Source organism: Sapajus apella, unplaced genomic scaffold, assembly GCF_009761245.1.
Source record: "Sapajus apella isolate SASKATOON/1434 unplaced genomic scaffold, GSC_monkey_1.0 scaffold103, whole genome shotgun sequence".
Lineage (NCBI taxonomy): Eukaryota > Metazoa > Chordata > Mammalia > Primates > Cebidae > Sapajus > Sapajus apella.
In genome coordinates this window covers 3,701,827-3,719,163 of record NW_022437043.1, presented here as the reverse complement: position 1 = coordinate 3,719,163, position 17,337 = coordinate 3,701,827, and the positions used below count along the sequence as shown (strand labels likewise).

Below are 17,337 nucleotides of genomic sequence, written 5' to 3'. Positions count from 1 at the left end.
TGTTGAATTTAAGTGAATAAATTACCACGTACTTGGTGGTTTAAAACAACAGAAATTTGTTGTCTCACAGTTCTGGAGGCCAGAAGTCTGACCTCAAGCTGTGGTCAGGTCCACAGTCTCCCAGAAATCTCTAGTGGAGAATCTGTTCCTTACGCCTTCCAGCTTCTGGTGGCTCCAGGCATTCCTTGGTTTGTGGCTGCCTCATTCCAGAATGTCTCTGGCTCTGTGGTCACAATGCCTTCTCTTCTGTCTTCTTCCTCTTTCTGTTGCTCATAAGGCTACTTATCACTGGATTTAGAGGTTACTCAGATAATCAAGGATGAGCTTCACAACTCAAGATCCTTAACTTAATTACATCTGCAAAAATCTCTTTTTCAAATAAGATAACATTCACAGATTCTGAAAATTAGGACATGGACATATCATTTGAGGACTACCATTCAACCCACTACACTCATTTTAATGGCCATTACACTATCACTATCATCAATAAATAGTGCTTTGCCTATGATGGTGCTTAAAGCAGAATAGTGTTGTGAGATTCTCAACAGAGACAGTCTAATACTTAATAAGCTCACTCTTGGAATCAGAAAGATCTGAGTTTGATTGCAGTTTTGCTGTTTAGAAGTGTATCTCTGGCAGGGGTGAACTTTATTTCTGATTCTTCAACTCTAAAATGAGAATAGTGGTACTTATCTCACAGGGTTAATATCAGTAATCAATACAAGAATGCTTGTAAATTACTTAACATAGGGCCAGGCACATTGCTGACATTCCACAAGTGATTTTTTTTTAATGAGTTAATTCCTTTCCTCTGGTTTTAGGCCATCTGAGGTGTCAGGCTTTTATAATTCCCTGGAAATGTAGTTGAAATTAACATACGTGTATTGAGGATTGACTCTGCACCATACACTATTATATATATATAATAGGTATAAATGGTAAACAAGACATACATGGTCTTTGCCCTCACAGATCTTAGAGTGTGATGGCATCACATTGTTTGGGCAATGATTTTTTTTTTTTTAACATGACTTCAAAGCACAGGTAATAAAAGCAAAAATAGACAAATGGGATTACATCAAATGGAAAGGTTTCTGCACAGCAAAGGAAACAATCAACAGACTGAAGTGTAAACTAAAATCAAAGTTCTAGGCCCTCCAACTGAGTAAGTGGATCTCCCTCTCAGCCAAGAGGATCCCAAAGAAACCTCAAAAACTAGTTCGGGCCATGACAGGAAGGAGGCTGGGGTCAGACATGCCTCATTCTATCCTCTCCGTTTTAGAGTTTAGACACAACTCAATATTAACATTAAAACAGAGATCCTAAGACTGACAGATTTTTTGTAGCAATAAGGCACCAATTCCAGACCATGGAGACTGCATCCTCCCGGCAGGCACAGAGCCTCACCCTCACTGCTCCACCCCCGTCCACACTCACTGCCAGCTCACCGTGGATGATGACATCACTGCCCCTGTCTTTGACAAAGGCTCCGACATGTGCAAGGCCATCTTCAGGGGTGATGATGCCCCCCTGCCATCTTCGCCTCCATCATGTGGTACCCGTGTTGGTGGGCATGGGTCAGAAGGACTCCTACAGGGCATGATGGTAGGCATGGGTCAGAAGGACTCCTACATGGGCGATAAGGCCCAGAGCAAGAGAGGCATCCTGACCCTGAAATACCACATAGAGCATGGCATTGTCACCAACTGGGATGACATGGAGATCTGGCACCACACCGTTTACAACAAGCCATGTGTGGCTCCTGAGGAGCACCCCATGCTGCTGACCCAGGCTCCCCTGAGCCCCAAGACCAACCATGAGAAGATGACCCAGATCATGTTCGACATTTTCAACACCCTAGCCATGTACTTGACCATCCAGGCTGGTATGCCTCTGGCCATACCACTGGCATCGTGATGGACTCTAGTGATGGGGTCACCCATACTATGGTCATCTACGAGGGGCACATCCTGCCTCCAGACCTGGCTGGCCAGGACCTGACCAACTACCTCATGAAGATCCTCACGGAGGGCAGCTACAGCTTCACCACCATGGCAGAGCAGAAAATCATGCTTGACATCAAGGAGAATCTGCGTTACATTGCCCTGGACTTCGAACAGGAGATGGCCACTGCAGCCTCCAGGGCCTCCCTAGAGAAGAGCTAGGAGCTGTTCAATGGCCAAGTCATCACCATCAGCAACCAGTGGTTCTGCTGTCCCAAGACCCCTTCCAGCCTTCCTTCCTGGGCATGGAATACTGTGGCATCCATGAAACTACCTTCACCTCCATCATGAAGTGTGACATGGACATCTGCAAAGACCTGTACACCAACACAGCGCTGTCTGGCGCCACCACCATGTGGCATTGCTGACAGAATGCAGAAAGAGAAAGAGATCACCGTCCTGACTCCCAGCATGGTAAAGATCAAGATCATTGCTCCTCCTGTGCACAAATACTCTGTGTGGATCAGTGGCTCCATCCTGGCCTCCCTGCCCACCTTCCAGCATACGTGGATCAGCAAGCAAAAATACCATGAGGCGGCCCCTTCATCACCCTCAGCAAATGCTTCTAGGCAGACTGTTACTTAGTTGCATTACGCCCATTCTTGACAAAAACCCAGCTTGCCAGAAAACAAGATGAAATTGGCACGGTCTTACTATTGTTATTATTATTTGTTGTTGTTTATTAGCTTCACTCAGGATTTGAAAACTGGAACGGTAGAGGTGACAGCAGTCGGTTGGAGCAAGCATCCCCCAAAGTTCTACAATGGGGCCAAGGACCTTGATTGTACATTGTTCTTTTCTAAAATAGTCATTCCAAATATCATGAGATGCATTGTCACAGGAAGTCCCTTGCCTTCTCAAAAGCCACCCCGCTTATCTCTAAGGAGAATGTCCCAGTCCTGTCCACACAGGGGAAGTGGTAGCATTGCTTTCATGTAAATTATGTAATGCAAAAAATTTGTAATCTTTGCCTTAAATTTACTTTTTAAATTTTGTTTTATTTTGAATGATCAGCCATTGTGAACGCCCTTTTGTCCCTCAACTTGAGATGCATGAAGGTTTTTGGTCTTGCTTGGAGTGGGGGAGGTGTGGAGGCAGCTAGGGCTTACCTGCACACTGACTTGAGACCAGTTGAATAAAAGTGCACGCCTTAAAAAAAAAAAGATACCAACTCCAACCTGACTTTGGTATAACATCACATGTCAGATAACAGGCCCTAAAGGAAATCAAAATATTCTATCCTAAAATATGTTTCTTTGACATATTTTGAAATGGCCCTGCAAAACCATCTCTTGTGGGGGAAATCTACATTCTGTAGAGAATGCCCTTCCCTTTCCAGGTCTTTTTCTGTTCCAGGAGAGAATTAACTAAGAGTCTGATACCTTTTAAGGTCCAATAAGAGACATTCACCATCTATTCTGTCTGTAGCCTACTACCTGGAGCCTTCATCTATATGACAAGAATCTTGGGATTCCACAACCACCTCCTTACCTTAAGTCAAGTTGACTTTAACTCTTCAGGCAGAGATTAACTCTTTCAGCCAATTTGCTAATCAGGAAATCCTTTGAATGTACCTATGACCTAGAAGCCCCCCTGCTTTGAGATGTCCCACCTTTGTGGGCCAAACCAATGTATACCTTACCTATATTGATTTATGTCTTTGTCTATGACTTCTGTCTCTCTAAAAGGTATAAAATCAGCCTATAACCCTACCATCCTGGGCACATGTTCTCAGGACCCCCTGAAGCTGTGTCATGGGCCATAATCCTTAATCTTGGCAAAATAAACCTCTAAATTGATTGAGACCTGTCTCAGATACTTTTTGGTACAGAAGATACAACCTGAAGAATGGGGAAAATATTTGCAAACCATACACCTTATAAGGGGTTAATAACCAAAATTATAAGGAACTCTAACAAATCAATAGCAAAAATATAAGCAATCTGATTTTTCAAATGAGCAAAAGACCTAATGTATTAGTCCATTTTCACACTGCTATGAAGAAATATCCAAGACTGCGTAATTTATAAAGAAAAGAGATTTAATTGACTCAAGTTCTGCATGGCTGGAAAGGTCTCAGGAAACTTACCATCATGGCGGAAGGCAAAGGGAACAAAGGCACCATCTTCGTAGGGCAGCAGGAAGGAGATGTGCTGAGCAAAGGGGAGAAAACCCCTTATAAAATCACCAGATCTCGTGAGAACTCACTACACGAGGACAGCTGGGGGTAACCGCCCCCATGATTCAATTACCATTCACAAGGTCCCTCCACTACACGTGGGGATTATGGGAACTACAAGATGAGATTTGGGTGGGGACACAGCCAAACCATATCACCTAAATAGGCATCAAAATAAGACTACAAATGACCAACAGGCATATGAAAAAATGTTCAACATCACTAATTATCAGGGAAATGAAAATCAAAACCACAATGAGATAAAGTCACGCCTGTTAGAGTGGCTGTCAGAAAGACAAAAGGATGTGGAGAAAAAGAAGCCCTTGCATGCTCTTGGTGGAAATATAAGTTAGGGAAACCATTATGGAAAACCTTATGGAGGTGTCTCAAAAAATTAAAAATACAACTACCATAGGATCCAGCAATCCCACTAGTAGTGGGATATACTGGTGTATATCCAAAGGAAGTAAAATCAGTATGTTGTAGAGATTTCTGTGCCCCCATGTTTATCACAGCACTATTTACAATAGTTATGATATGAAATCAACTTAAAAGTCCATCAACGGATGAATGGATAATGAAAATGTGGTACCTATGCACAGTGGAATACTATTCAGCTACAAAAAAAAGAAGGAAATTCTGTTGTGTGCAGCAAAATGGATGAACCTGGAAGACATTATGTTAAGTGAAATAAGCCAGGCATAGGAAGACAAATACCACATATTCTCACTTATGTAGAATCTAAAAAAGTTGATCTAATAGAATTAAAAAGAAGAATGGCAGTTACCAGAAGCTAGGGTGGTTGCAGGAAGGGGAGTTCGGGAGATGTTGGTGAAAGTATACATAATTACAATTAGGTAGGAAGAATAAGTTCAAGAGACCTATTGTATGGTATGATGACTATCATAACGATATATTATATTTTTTAAAATGCTAAGAGAGTAGATGTTAAGTGTTCTTACTGCAAAATGACAACTATGTGAGGTAATGCATTTAATAATTAGCTAGATGTAACCATTCTACATTGTATATATACTTCAAAACATGTTGTACGTGATAAATACATACAATTTTATATGTCAGTTTAAAAATAAATACATTTGAAAATCAAAACAACAAAAATAAAATGGTATTCTATATTCTTCTTTAGTTTTGGCAAGAGAAATGTCAAAGATATAAATAAATGGTTGAATAAATGCATGGAGAAAAGATAAACCCAAACCTTTTATAATACTGTTTCTTCAAGGAATGGAAAGTAATTTTAATATTACCTTAAATAAGCCATGGTTAATAAAATTATAGATATGCTCATTATATGTTGGGTGGTATGGTTTGTCAGGTATCATCTCAATTATCACAAGGGCACCTCAAAGTAGGCTTTATTTTCGGATGAGGAAACTGGAGCTTAGAGAGAACATTTATACTACTCAAGGTCTTGCAGCTTCCAAGTGGCGGAGATGGAATTGGAACTCAAGTAGTGAGACTTTAGAACTTACTTTCCAAGATGAATATGTTATACTGCTTCTCTGTATGCTAAAATAGGAGCACAGTCTTGGTCATAAAATGTTGTTTTTGAAGTGCATGGTTGCATACATTATTTTTGGACCATCTTTTCCTCCTTACACCCATTGCCCTTGTGAATAAATTTCTGAAATATTTATTTGATTCATGGCTTCCTACTGCAGTTTAAGCTCAATGATGCTGGGCTTTGTCTTTTCGTCCGCCTTTGCATTCCCAGCTTCAGCACTGTTAGTTACTGTACAGAGTGAGCACTGAGGAGTTTTTGTTGATTATATAAATGATCATTCCTCTATTTCTCTTTGTTAGTGAAGAGAAGACAAATTGCTGAGGAACGTAAGACAATTTTAATTATCTGGTTTCTATAACCATGGTACCCTGTCCTGACAGCTCTTAACACTTGTAATATCTAATTATTCAGGAGGCAACATTTGTTAGCTGCCTTATTTTAGGCAGCATATCAACTCTTAGATGGGAATTATATTTTCATATTCATAGGGTTCAGAAATGTACCTTTTGAAGTGTTCATGGGGGTGGTATTTTAAATGTACTTTTAAAAAGCTGCACTCAAAGGAACTAATTTGAGGCTTTTTTTGGCTGACAAGATTTTCCTAGGTATGGCTGAGATGCTAACAAATCTACCTTTCCAGTAGTAATATATGCATATCATAGAGTGCTGTACTTGAAGATGACTCTGTATCTTCCCTTGGAACCTTAGGAAGGAGCGCTATGTTTGATCTGTCTATACTCTGCAGCTGCGGAACCTATAACATGTTTTGCTGCCATTCATTCACAGTATCCAAGATGAGTTTTATATAGTACCTAGGAAAGTGCCTGGTACATAGTAGGCACTCAATAAATGCTGGTTGGCTGGCTGACTGAATAAATGCATGAATGTATGGTTTGAATCAACTTGATCTGATTTAAAGAAACAGAAATGCCCCCCCTCTACCTGCAAACAACAAAAACTCCCATAAGCACCCATTTTGGGGGGTTAAAGCTTTAGAAGGCAATTAGAATGCAAGTATACCAAATGAGTGTCTAACCCACTACCGTGAATTAGTATTCCAGACTTAGAGCTTTCCAAGCTCGAGATGAAACAAAAGATTTAAGAAGATGAAATACAGGACAGGCCCATTTCGATGAGAAGTAGGGGATGTGGGACGCGCGAAGAAACTGTCCAGGACAGGAAATCAGATGCACAGGATGAGGGCCTGTAGAGGCACCAAAAGCCACATTTTTGACTTCCCATTCACCATCTGAGTCCACTCGGATTGCTATGTGCGGTGAGCAGAGCGGGGCTGTGGCCCAAAGAGACAGGTGGCTGTCTATGACTTCGGAGTATTTTTTATTTGGAGTGTCATGTGTATGTCTCTGGTAGATGTGGTACTAAATGTTTGACCGTTCCAGCTCTCCCAGCCCTCGCAGAGTGAGCTAAACATTTGCTGTGTCAGCCAACCTCCAGGGAGGACTGTAATGATCCTGCCTCTTTATATTCAAGTCCTCGTGTAGACCCTTCCTATACCGAATAGGACATTGCAGAGTGATGATGTGTGACCTCTGAGGCTAGATCATAAAAGACAGCCTAGCTGCTACCTTGGGCTCTTGGACAGTTTGCTCTGGAGGAAGCTAGTAACCTTATCATGAGGCCACATACACAGCCCTGTAGAGAGGACCATGTGGAGAGAGGAACCAAGGCCTCTCACCAACAGTCAGCACCAACCTCCTAGGAATGTGAGCGAGCCACCTTGGAAGCAGATGCTCCAGCCCTAGTTTGACTGTAGCCCGGGCTGGTATCTTGAGGACAACCTCATGAGAAACCAGAACTAGAACCATGGAGCCAAGCTGTCCCCAGATTCTTGACACCTTGAAACTGTGGAAGATATTAAATGTTTATTGTTGTTTTAATCCACTAGATCTGGAGTGATTTTTTTTTTTACACAGCATTAGAGACTAACTCATTTTCTTTGTCTTAAAGTCTGTGATCATAATTGCTATTATGTCAGTTTAAGTAGGTATCAAGTCTTCTAGACCTCTTTAAAGGTGGTGATTTTTTTTTCTTTTTTCTAGTTTCATGTAAGAACTCAAGAATGTGAGAATGCAGAGCAAAAACTAGAGTCAGGCAGGCATACGTTTGAATCTTGGTCTGGCCACCTGTGTGACTTCGAACAAGTTACTCAACTCATGAATTTATTATGAGCATTAAAAGAACAAATGCATTTCAAGTGCTTAAGATAGTGTATGGCTTATAGTAAGAACTCAAGTAATGCTATTATAGTTATTAACTTTACATAAAAAGATGCCTCTAAGGGCCTTGCCTTATGGGCAGCAACCACTAGCTAATACTCTAAAGTAGCTGAAGTGTGTTCTGTGCCTAAATGGAGAATTTGATTTTTCTCAGAATTATTAACTAAATTTTTTTTTTTTTTTTTAAAGATGGGGTTTCACCATGATGTCCAGGCTGGTCTTGAACTCCTGACCTCAGGTGATCCACCCACCTTGGCCTCCCAAAGTGCTAGGATTATAGGCATGAGCCACCACCCCCGTCCATTATTAACTAAATTTAAACATATAATTATTAACTAATTTTACTAAATGTAAATTATTTAAACTTAAATTACTAACTAAATTAAAAGATATAATTTATATGCCATAAAATTCACCCACTTTAAGTGCACAATTCAATGATCTTTAGTAAATTTACTGAGTTGGACAATTATTACCATCGCCTAGTTTTAGAATATTTTCATTACCCTGAAAGGAAATCTTGTGTCCATTTCCAATCACTTCCCATTCTTACCTCCAATCCCAGGCAACCTCTAATCCACTTTCTGTCTCTATAGATTGCTTTTTTTTTTTTTTTTTACATATAAAAAGAATCATACATTATGTGGTCTTTTGTGTCTTGCTTCTTAAACATAGTATGTTTCTGAGGTTCTTCCATATTGTGGCATGTATCATTACTTTATTTCTTTTTATTGCCAAAAATATTCTATTGTTTGGCTATACTACATTTTGTTTATCTATTCATTCATCAATCGACACTTGGTTTGCATCCATGTTTTGGCTTTTATGGATGCTGCTGCTATGAACATGGGTGTACAAGTTTTTGTGTGGACAAACGTTTTCATTTAGCTTGGATAAATATCAAGGAGTGGAATTGATGGGTAGTATGGGAAAAGCATATTTAACTTTTAAAGAAACTGCCAAACCATTTTCCAAAATGACTACACCACTTTGGAAATGAGAGTTCTTGTTTATCCACATCCTTGCCAATATTTCTTATTGTTTATTTTTATTTATTTATTTATTTTTGAGACAGAGTCTCGCTCTGTCGCCAGGCACCAGGCTGGAGTGCAGTGGCGCGATCTTGGCTCACTGCAACCTCTGCCTCCTGGGTTCAAGTAATTCTGCTGCTTCAGCCTCCTGAGTAGCTGGGACTACAGGCCCACGTCACCTTGCCCAGCTTATTTTTGTATTTAAGTAGAGATGGGGTTTCACCATGTTGACCAGGATCGTCTCCATCTCTTGACCTCATGATCTGCCAGCCTCGGCCTCCCAAAGTGCTGGGATTACAGGCGTGAGCCGCGGCGCCCGGCTTATTGTTTATTTTTTGGTTTGTCTTGATTGCTATAGCTTTATAGTAAGTTTTTTAAATTGCAAAGTGAAAGGCCACCAAATTTCTACTAAAAAATCATTTTGGCTGGGCGCGGTGGCTCACACCTGTAATCCCAGCACTTTGGGAGGTCAAGGCGGGTAGATCACGAGGTCAGGGGTTCGAGACCAGCCTGGCCAATATGGCAAAACCCCATCTCTACTAAAAACACAAAAATAAGCTGGGCATGGTGGCTCATGCCTGTAATCCCAGCTACTCGGGAGGCTGAGGGGGGAGAATCACCTGAACCTGGGAGGCAGAGAGTGCAGTGAGATTGTGCCATTGCACTCCAGCCTGGGCAACAGTGTGACTCCATCTCAAAAAAAATCATTTTAGCTCTTCGGCGTCTTTTGGTTTTTCATAAAAATTTTAGGATCAGCTTATGATTTTTTGTGAGAGAAATTGAGAGAGAGAAAGCCTGCTGGAATTCTGATGGGGACTGCACTGTATCTATTGATTAATTTGGAAGAATTGCCATTTTAACAATAAGAAGTTTTCCAATTCATGAACATGGACGTTCTCCATTTATTTACATTTTCTTTAATTTCCCTCAGCAATGTTTTATAATTTTCATTGCACATGTCTTGCAATTCTTTTGTTAAATGTATTCCTAAATTTTTATTCTTTTTGGTGATATTATGGATGGAATTATTTTCTTAATTTCGCTTTTGGATTGTTCATCCTTTATGTATACACATATATAAATACAGTTGATTTTCAAATATTGGTATTGTCGTTTGCAACCTTGCTGAACTTGTTTATCAGTTCTAATAAGTGTTTTTGGGAACTCCTTAGGATTTTCTATTCACAGGATTAGATCATTTGTGAAGTTTTACTTCTTTTTTTCTAGCTGAATGCTTTCTACCGCTTTTTAATTACATGATTGCTCTGGCCAGACCTCCAGTGCAATGTGGAGTAGAATTGGTGAGATGGACATCCTTTCCTTGTTTCTGATTTTGGGGAAAAAGCATTCAGTCTTTTACCGTGAAATAGGATGATGATGGTAACTGTAGGTTTTTCATAGGCGCGCTTTCTCAGATTGAGGAAGTTCCCTTCTATTACATCTTCGTTCAGTGTTTTTATCATAAAAGGGTATTGAATTTTGTGAAATGCCTGTTCTATGTCTATTACATTATTTGAATTTTGGCTTTTTTTGTTTGTTTTTTTGAGACGGAGTCTCACTATGTCTCCCAGGCTGAAGTGCAGTGGCGCCATCTCAGCGCGCTGCAACCTCCGCCTCCCAGGTTCAAGCAATTCTCCTGCCTTAGCCTCTCGAGTAGCTGGGACTACAGGTGCATGCCACCACGCCTAGCCAGTTTTTTTGTATTTTTAGTAGAGACTGGGTTTCACCATGTTGGCCAGGATGGTCTCAATCTCTTGACCTCATGATCCTCCTGCCTCAGCCTCCCAAAGTGCTGGGTTTACAGGTGTGAGCCACTGCACCCAGCCTGAATTTTGGCTTTAAACTAACTTTGCATTCCTGGAATAAATCCCACTTGGTCTTGCACAAAACAAGAATATTTATGTGTGTATTACGTTGTTTGGTGGCGTGGTCTATAGATGCTAGTTAGGTCAAGTTGTTTGACATATGTATAGCAATACACATAAGGCCCAGATGTCTTATATATATCCTTGCTGATTTTCGGTCTAATCATTCTATCAATGGTTGACAGCGCAGTATCGAAGTCTACAAATTTATTGTTGAGTTGTATATTTCTGCATTTTTGATTGATGTATGCTGTAGGCATAATAATGGCTCCCCAAATATGTCTGAGTCATAATTCCCAGAATCTATGATTATGTTACATTACATGACAAAAGATAATTAAGGTGGGAGGTGAAACTAAAATGTCTCATCAGCTGACCTTAACAATATCGGAAGTAGCTCTTAGTCTAAAATGACTCATCATTCCTTCCTGCCCACAAAAGCACACAACCAACACCAAATTAGAACATCATGTTCTGTCTTTACAGAGAAAGGGAACAGGATCCAGTATCCCACTCATTATATCAAGAAGCAAAAGATTTGGGTTCTTCTTCAGCCTTTTGTGTGACATTGAGCAAACTACTCAATTTTACCGGGCCTCAATTTTATATCTTCAAAATATTTTCTATTTATCGCAGGATAATATATATTAAATGCTTGAGCTCCTCAAGTAGATGTTAAGAAATAGGAATAAAATAATCTAAACCTCATTTTATGCAAGAAGAGAGGTGGTGTGTTTGAAAACGTTCATTGCATGGGCACTGGGAGGCAGCAACTCTTTTTCACAAAAATGCCAAGGGTTAAATACGAGAAAAATCTTGAGACTACTTTCCATCTCACAACAAATGACATTTACAACCGCTTCTGCTTGTCCTTCACATTCTGTACATTTAGTTCTGAGAGAGAACTGCTTCACGCAGGCTTCTGAAAACCTTTTTGCTGCCATGGTGAAGCAGAAACTCCTCCCTCCACCTGCGTCTCTTCATCATTTGACTTGGAAAATTTAACATGATAATATCTCAGCATTGTTCCTGTGACTTTAATACTGTGAGCCCTTCAGAGAATCCAATGACCACTTCCTTTTCCGAAATCTGTGTGTTCTTAATTTGGTCTTGCCACTGCCGCCTGCTCTCCAGCGCTTTCCCCTCCTCACTCCACCCCTGCTAACACACACCTACTCACACAATTTACACCCACACAGTGATTCCAACATAAAGTGTGGGCTTGTGAAGTGGCAGACTTTTTGAAAACCACAAATGCAGATACCAAGGCAATCTCCAGTTACATAAATTGCAGGGCCCAGTGCAAAATAAAAATGCAGGACTCCTTGTTCAAAAAGCAGGAACAAAGTACATTAGAGGTACTAAAAATGGGAAGCCTTATTCTTTCTTCCATGGTCTATTTTTCTTGACTTGTCATTACGTTATTTATTTGCTAATGTGGTTCTCGGTATGAAAGTAACAAAAAATTTAAATTATTAGCATGAATTGGATCATTTATTTTTATGTTACCCAGTGCTATTTTTAAATCAAAATATAAGAGCATTTCACCCATATGCAGAACCACCAAAATTATGCAATTAGTATTTTGTAGGTCACATATGGATATATGTTTCATTCTTATCAGAACAATGGAAAACATGACACCAAACAAAGCCAAATACTTTTATTTCGTATCTTGATATGCACGCATGCTCCCAACACTCTCTCCTTTGGCTTACTGATGAATGAGGAAAAACTGAAAGGAAAAGGAACTATAGGTTGGCCTGTTTTCTGTTTTCTTTTATATCATCATTTTCAGAGAAAGTGCAACATGGGTAAGATAGGGTATAATGGGATCTCTTGGTTGTCTGTGTTTCTGTGTTTCTTAGAATGTTACTTTCTTTTTTTTTTTTTTTTTGAGGCAGAGTCTTGCTCTGCAGCCCAGGCTGGAGTGCAGTAGCCTGATCTTGGCTCACTGCAATCTCTGTCCCCCGGGTTCAAGCGATTCTCATGCCTTAGCCTCCTGAGTAGCTGTGATTACAGATATGCGCCACCATGCCTGGAAAATTTTTTAATTTTTAATAGAGACGGGCTTTCACCATGTTGGCCAGGCTGTCTCGGACTCCTGATCTCAGGTGATCCGCCTGCCTCAGCCTCTCAAAGTGCTGTGATTACAGGCATGAGCCACAGTGCCCAACCAGAACACCGTTACCTTCTTGGCAAGTTTAGGTTCAGGCCAGGTTCAGTGGCTCATGCCTGTAATCCCAGAATTTTGGGAGGTCAAGGCGAGAGGATCACTTGAGATCAGGAGTTCAAAACCAGCCTGGCCAGCATGGCGAAACCTCATTTCTACTAAAAAAACAAAAATTAGCCAGGCGCGGTGGCAGGCACCTGTAATCTCAGCTGCTTGGGAGGCTGAGGCAGGAGAATCGCTTGAGCTTGGGAGGCAGAGGTCGCAGGGAGCCAAGATCGCACCACTGCACTCCAGCCTGGGCCACAGAGCAAGATTCTGTCTCAAAAGAAAAAATAAAATCCTGGTTCAAATGGTAACATGGCTTCTGGCGCTGTCAGTGCCTTTACTTACTCAGTTGTAGAAGTAACATCTTTATGTTGATTCACTTTTAGTGCCAGCGAACTCTTGATGCATCAAGATTCCACCAGAATTTTGTGCTCATGAGGTATTAAAATGTTCTATGTGACTAAGGGAACGAGGACTAGTGGACACGCATGCTGCTCTTATCTTGTCTGCTTATGCTCATGCTCCATTGTTCCATCAGACTTCACTTACGAAATACAAGTTTGAAGATGAAATTACTAAGAACTTCGAGACAGCAACAGCAAGGCATTACACCAAGCACAAGACCCCTCAGAGTAGGCGGCCCTGTGTGACTGCACAGGTGGCACACTCATGAAGTTGGCCCTGAGTCCATCTTTTCCTCTAACTTCCTCCCTTTTAGCAGGCATGTCACCTTTGCTACTTCCTCTCTGAATCATTTTCAAAGTAGTTTCTAAATTATAAATAAGCATCAGTGTTCATCACTGTCGTCTGGCATGCCAAGGGACATGTGCTGGAGCAGCATTGCTCGCTCTTCTCATTGGCCCCCACAAACTGCACCGAAGCTGGATGTTTTAGGAGAATTTCTAGAAAAGAATACACCAGCCCTTTGCAATCCTCTAGTTCCCGATGAGGTTACATTTTTGAGTTCTAAGGATGCAAAAAGTAGACTGAAAGCTTTGGCCTTGATATCACCTAGGAAGCCATGTTCCTTCCTTATAACAGAGGCTGTTGCTGGCAAGCATTCCTGCTTCATCTATTTTTTTTCTTATATTTTATTATTATTTATTTGATTTTAAATAATAGCTTTTTCGAGATGTGATGCATACACCATAAAATTCATCCTTTTGGACTATACAAATTCAAGTTTTCAGTATATTTACAAAGTTGTATAACCATCACCACTGCCTAATTCCAGAACGTTTTTATCCCCCCAAGGATGAAATCCTATCCCATTTTCACCTCCCCCATTAGAAGACATTCCCCATTCCCTCCCCCCGTAGCCTCTGGCAACTATCAATTCACCATCTGTCTCCATGGATCTGCCCATCCTGGAATTTAATATAAATGGAATCATACAATTTGTGGCCTTTATGCCTGACTTGTTTAGCTTAGCACAATGTTTTCAAGGTCTGTTTGTGTTGTAGCATGTATCAGAACTTTATTTCTTTTCATGACTGAATAATATTCCATTGTATGGGTATGCCACATTTTGTTTATTCAGTCATGATCTGGGTTGTTTCTACCTTACAGCATAAATATTCATGTACAAGTTTTTGTGTAGACATGTTTTCAGTTGTCTTGGTGAAATAAGTAGGAACAGAATAGCTGGGTCATATGGTAACTATGATAAACTTAGTGAGGAACTACCAGACAGGTTTCCACTGTGGCTGCATCATTTTATATTTCCACCAGCAACATATGAGGGTTCCAATTTTTCCCCATCCTTGTCAACACTTGTTATTATCTGTCCTTCTGATTATAGCCGCCCTAGTAGGTGTGAGGTGATATCTCATCATGATTTTGATTTTTATTTATCTAATGACTAATAATATGTGTTTATTGGCCTATATGTCTTTGGAGAAATGTCTACTTAAACCTTTGCCCAATTTGTAATTGGGTAATTTGTGCTTTTTCTTTTTATATTGTATTTTGTTTTAACCTCTTTTGTTAAATTTATTCCTGTTTTTTTTTTTTTTTTTTTTTTTTTTTTTTTTTTTTTTTTTTTTTTTTCCTGGGTCCTCTTCTCACCAGAGACCTTTTTATTCTTTTTGATGCTATTCTAAATAGAATTGTTTCCTTAATTTCATTGTGAAATTGTCCATTATGAACATATGGAAGTACAAATGATTTTGTGCGCTGGTCTTGTATCTTGCAATCTTGCTGAACTCATTACTCGTAATAATTTTGGTGTCAATTCCTTATGATCTTCTGTACTTAAGACCTTGCCATCTGTGAATACAGATAGTTTTACTTCTTCCTTTCTGATCTGTATGTCTTTTATTTGTTTTTCTTGTCTAATTGCCAGGGCTACAACCTCCCTTACAATACTGAATAAAAGTGGTGAGCGTGGACATCCTTGTCTTTTTCCTGATTTTATGGGGAGAGAATTTAGTCTTTCATCGTTAAGTATGATGTTAACCCTGAATTTTTGTAGATGTCCTTTCTCAGGTTAAGATCTCTTCTATTCCCAGTTTCTTGAGTGTTTTTATCATGAAAGTGTGCTGGATTTTCTCAATGCTATTTCAGCATCTCTTGGTATAATTATGTGGTTTTTGTCCTATATTTTATTAATATGGTATGTTACATTGGTTGATTTTGTACGTTAAACAACCTTGCATTCTTGTTTTAAAGGCCACTTGGCCATGGTATATAATTATTTTTATATGTTGCTGGATTCAGTTTGATAGCATTTTTTTTTTTTTTTTTTTGAGATGGAGTCTTGCTCCATCACTAGGCTGGAGTGCAGTGGCACGATCTCAGCTAACTGCAACCTCTGCCTCCCAGGTTCAAACGATTCCCCTGCCTCAGATTCCAGAGTAGCTGGGACTACGGGTGTGTGCCACCACGCCCGGCTAGTTATTTGTATTTTAGTAGAGATGGAGTTTCACCACATTGGCCAGGATGGTCTCCATCTCCTGACCTTGTGATCCACCCGCCTCGGCCTCCCAAAGTACTGGAATTACAGCCGTGAGCCACTGTGCCCGGCCAGTTTGCTAGCATTTTTTAAAGGATTTTTGTGTCTGTATTCATAAGAGATACTGATGTGTAGTGTGTTTAGTAACTTTCCTGGACTAATTATATAAAATCTGTATTCTTTGTTGTGTGTAGCCACTGAAGTCTCTTCTTAATTAGCATAGTGGTCAGCTATTAATGGAATGAAGATTTTCTTAAATATGTTGAACCAATAAGTCTCCCAGCCTTTGCTGAAAGGCTCCATATATGTGTTAGAATATGCTTTGAATGTTTCAGCAGGCAGGTTTGCACCTCTGCCTTAGCTTTCTCTTCCTGCTTGTGCAGAGCCTTAAGATAAGGTGGAAGTGAGAGTTTAGTCTTCTTTTTCTCACATACATTGTATTAGGCTTTAAGTAGGGCTTTCTGAGGTCTTTCCTGGACCATGCGCACAGACTAGCACATTCATGTAACCTCCTAGATTCCCTTGAATATATCAGAACTCCTCAAAGCCTCTTAGGAACATTTCATTCCTCAGTTTTGTCTTTTACATTTTTTGATCAGTCTCTTATTGGCCCCAACTAGTAATGCCACCTTAAGCAGCTGTGATGTTATGCAATTGCCAATTCTTGTTTTTATAAATACGCTGCAGGATATTTGTACAGAGTAGACTTTTGTACAGAGAAGTCTCTGACTCAGGCCAAATGAAGATGAGGCCTGAGAATGGAGCTTTTTAGTGAACTGCCAGACATGTTAAATAGTAATAATTCTCTGAGGCTGGATCTTTTGGGAAACTCCAAACCTCTTTTGCCCTCTCCAGTGGATGCTAGACTGCTGGATTTTCCAGGCATTGTCGTCACATTTTTCAAGGCCTTTAAGGCTACTGCAGAGCTGGGGAGAGAAGGATGAGATTAAGATAGGTTAAAATGACACAATATTTGCTGTTCTTACTAAGATTTAGCTATTTTTCTTGAATAAACATTCCTAAGATTGTTGCAAGTTTTAATTTCCAGAGTCCTGAAAAGGTTGATTCTGAAAAGGTTGATTCTGACAGGTTTTTTTTCCAGTATTCTTGCTTTAATGAGGAGTGGATTTTCAGAGGTTCTTGCTCTACCATTCCAGAAATTGACATTGAGCTGCTTCACTTATCTTAATAAAAAAAGAAAAGACGGCCGGACACGGTGGATCATGCCTGTAATCCCAGCACTTTGGGAGGCCAAGGCAAGCAGATCACGAGGTCAAGAGATCAAGACCATCCTGGCCAACATGGTAGAAACGCCGTCTA

At 40.2% G+C, this 17,337-nt stretch overlaps 1 pseudogene; it reads left to right on the top strand.

The window, feature by feature from the left end:
- The first annotated feature begins 1,458 nt into the window (after window positions 1–1,458).
- On the top strand, window positions 1,459–2,591 carry LOC116536717 (annotated as a pseudogene).
- Window positions 2,592–17,337: the final 14,746 nt, after the last annotated feature.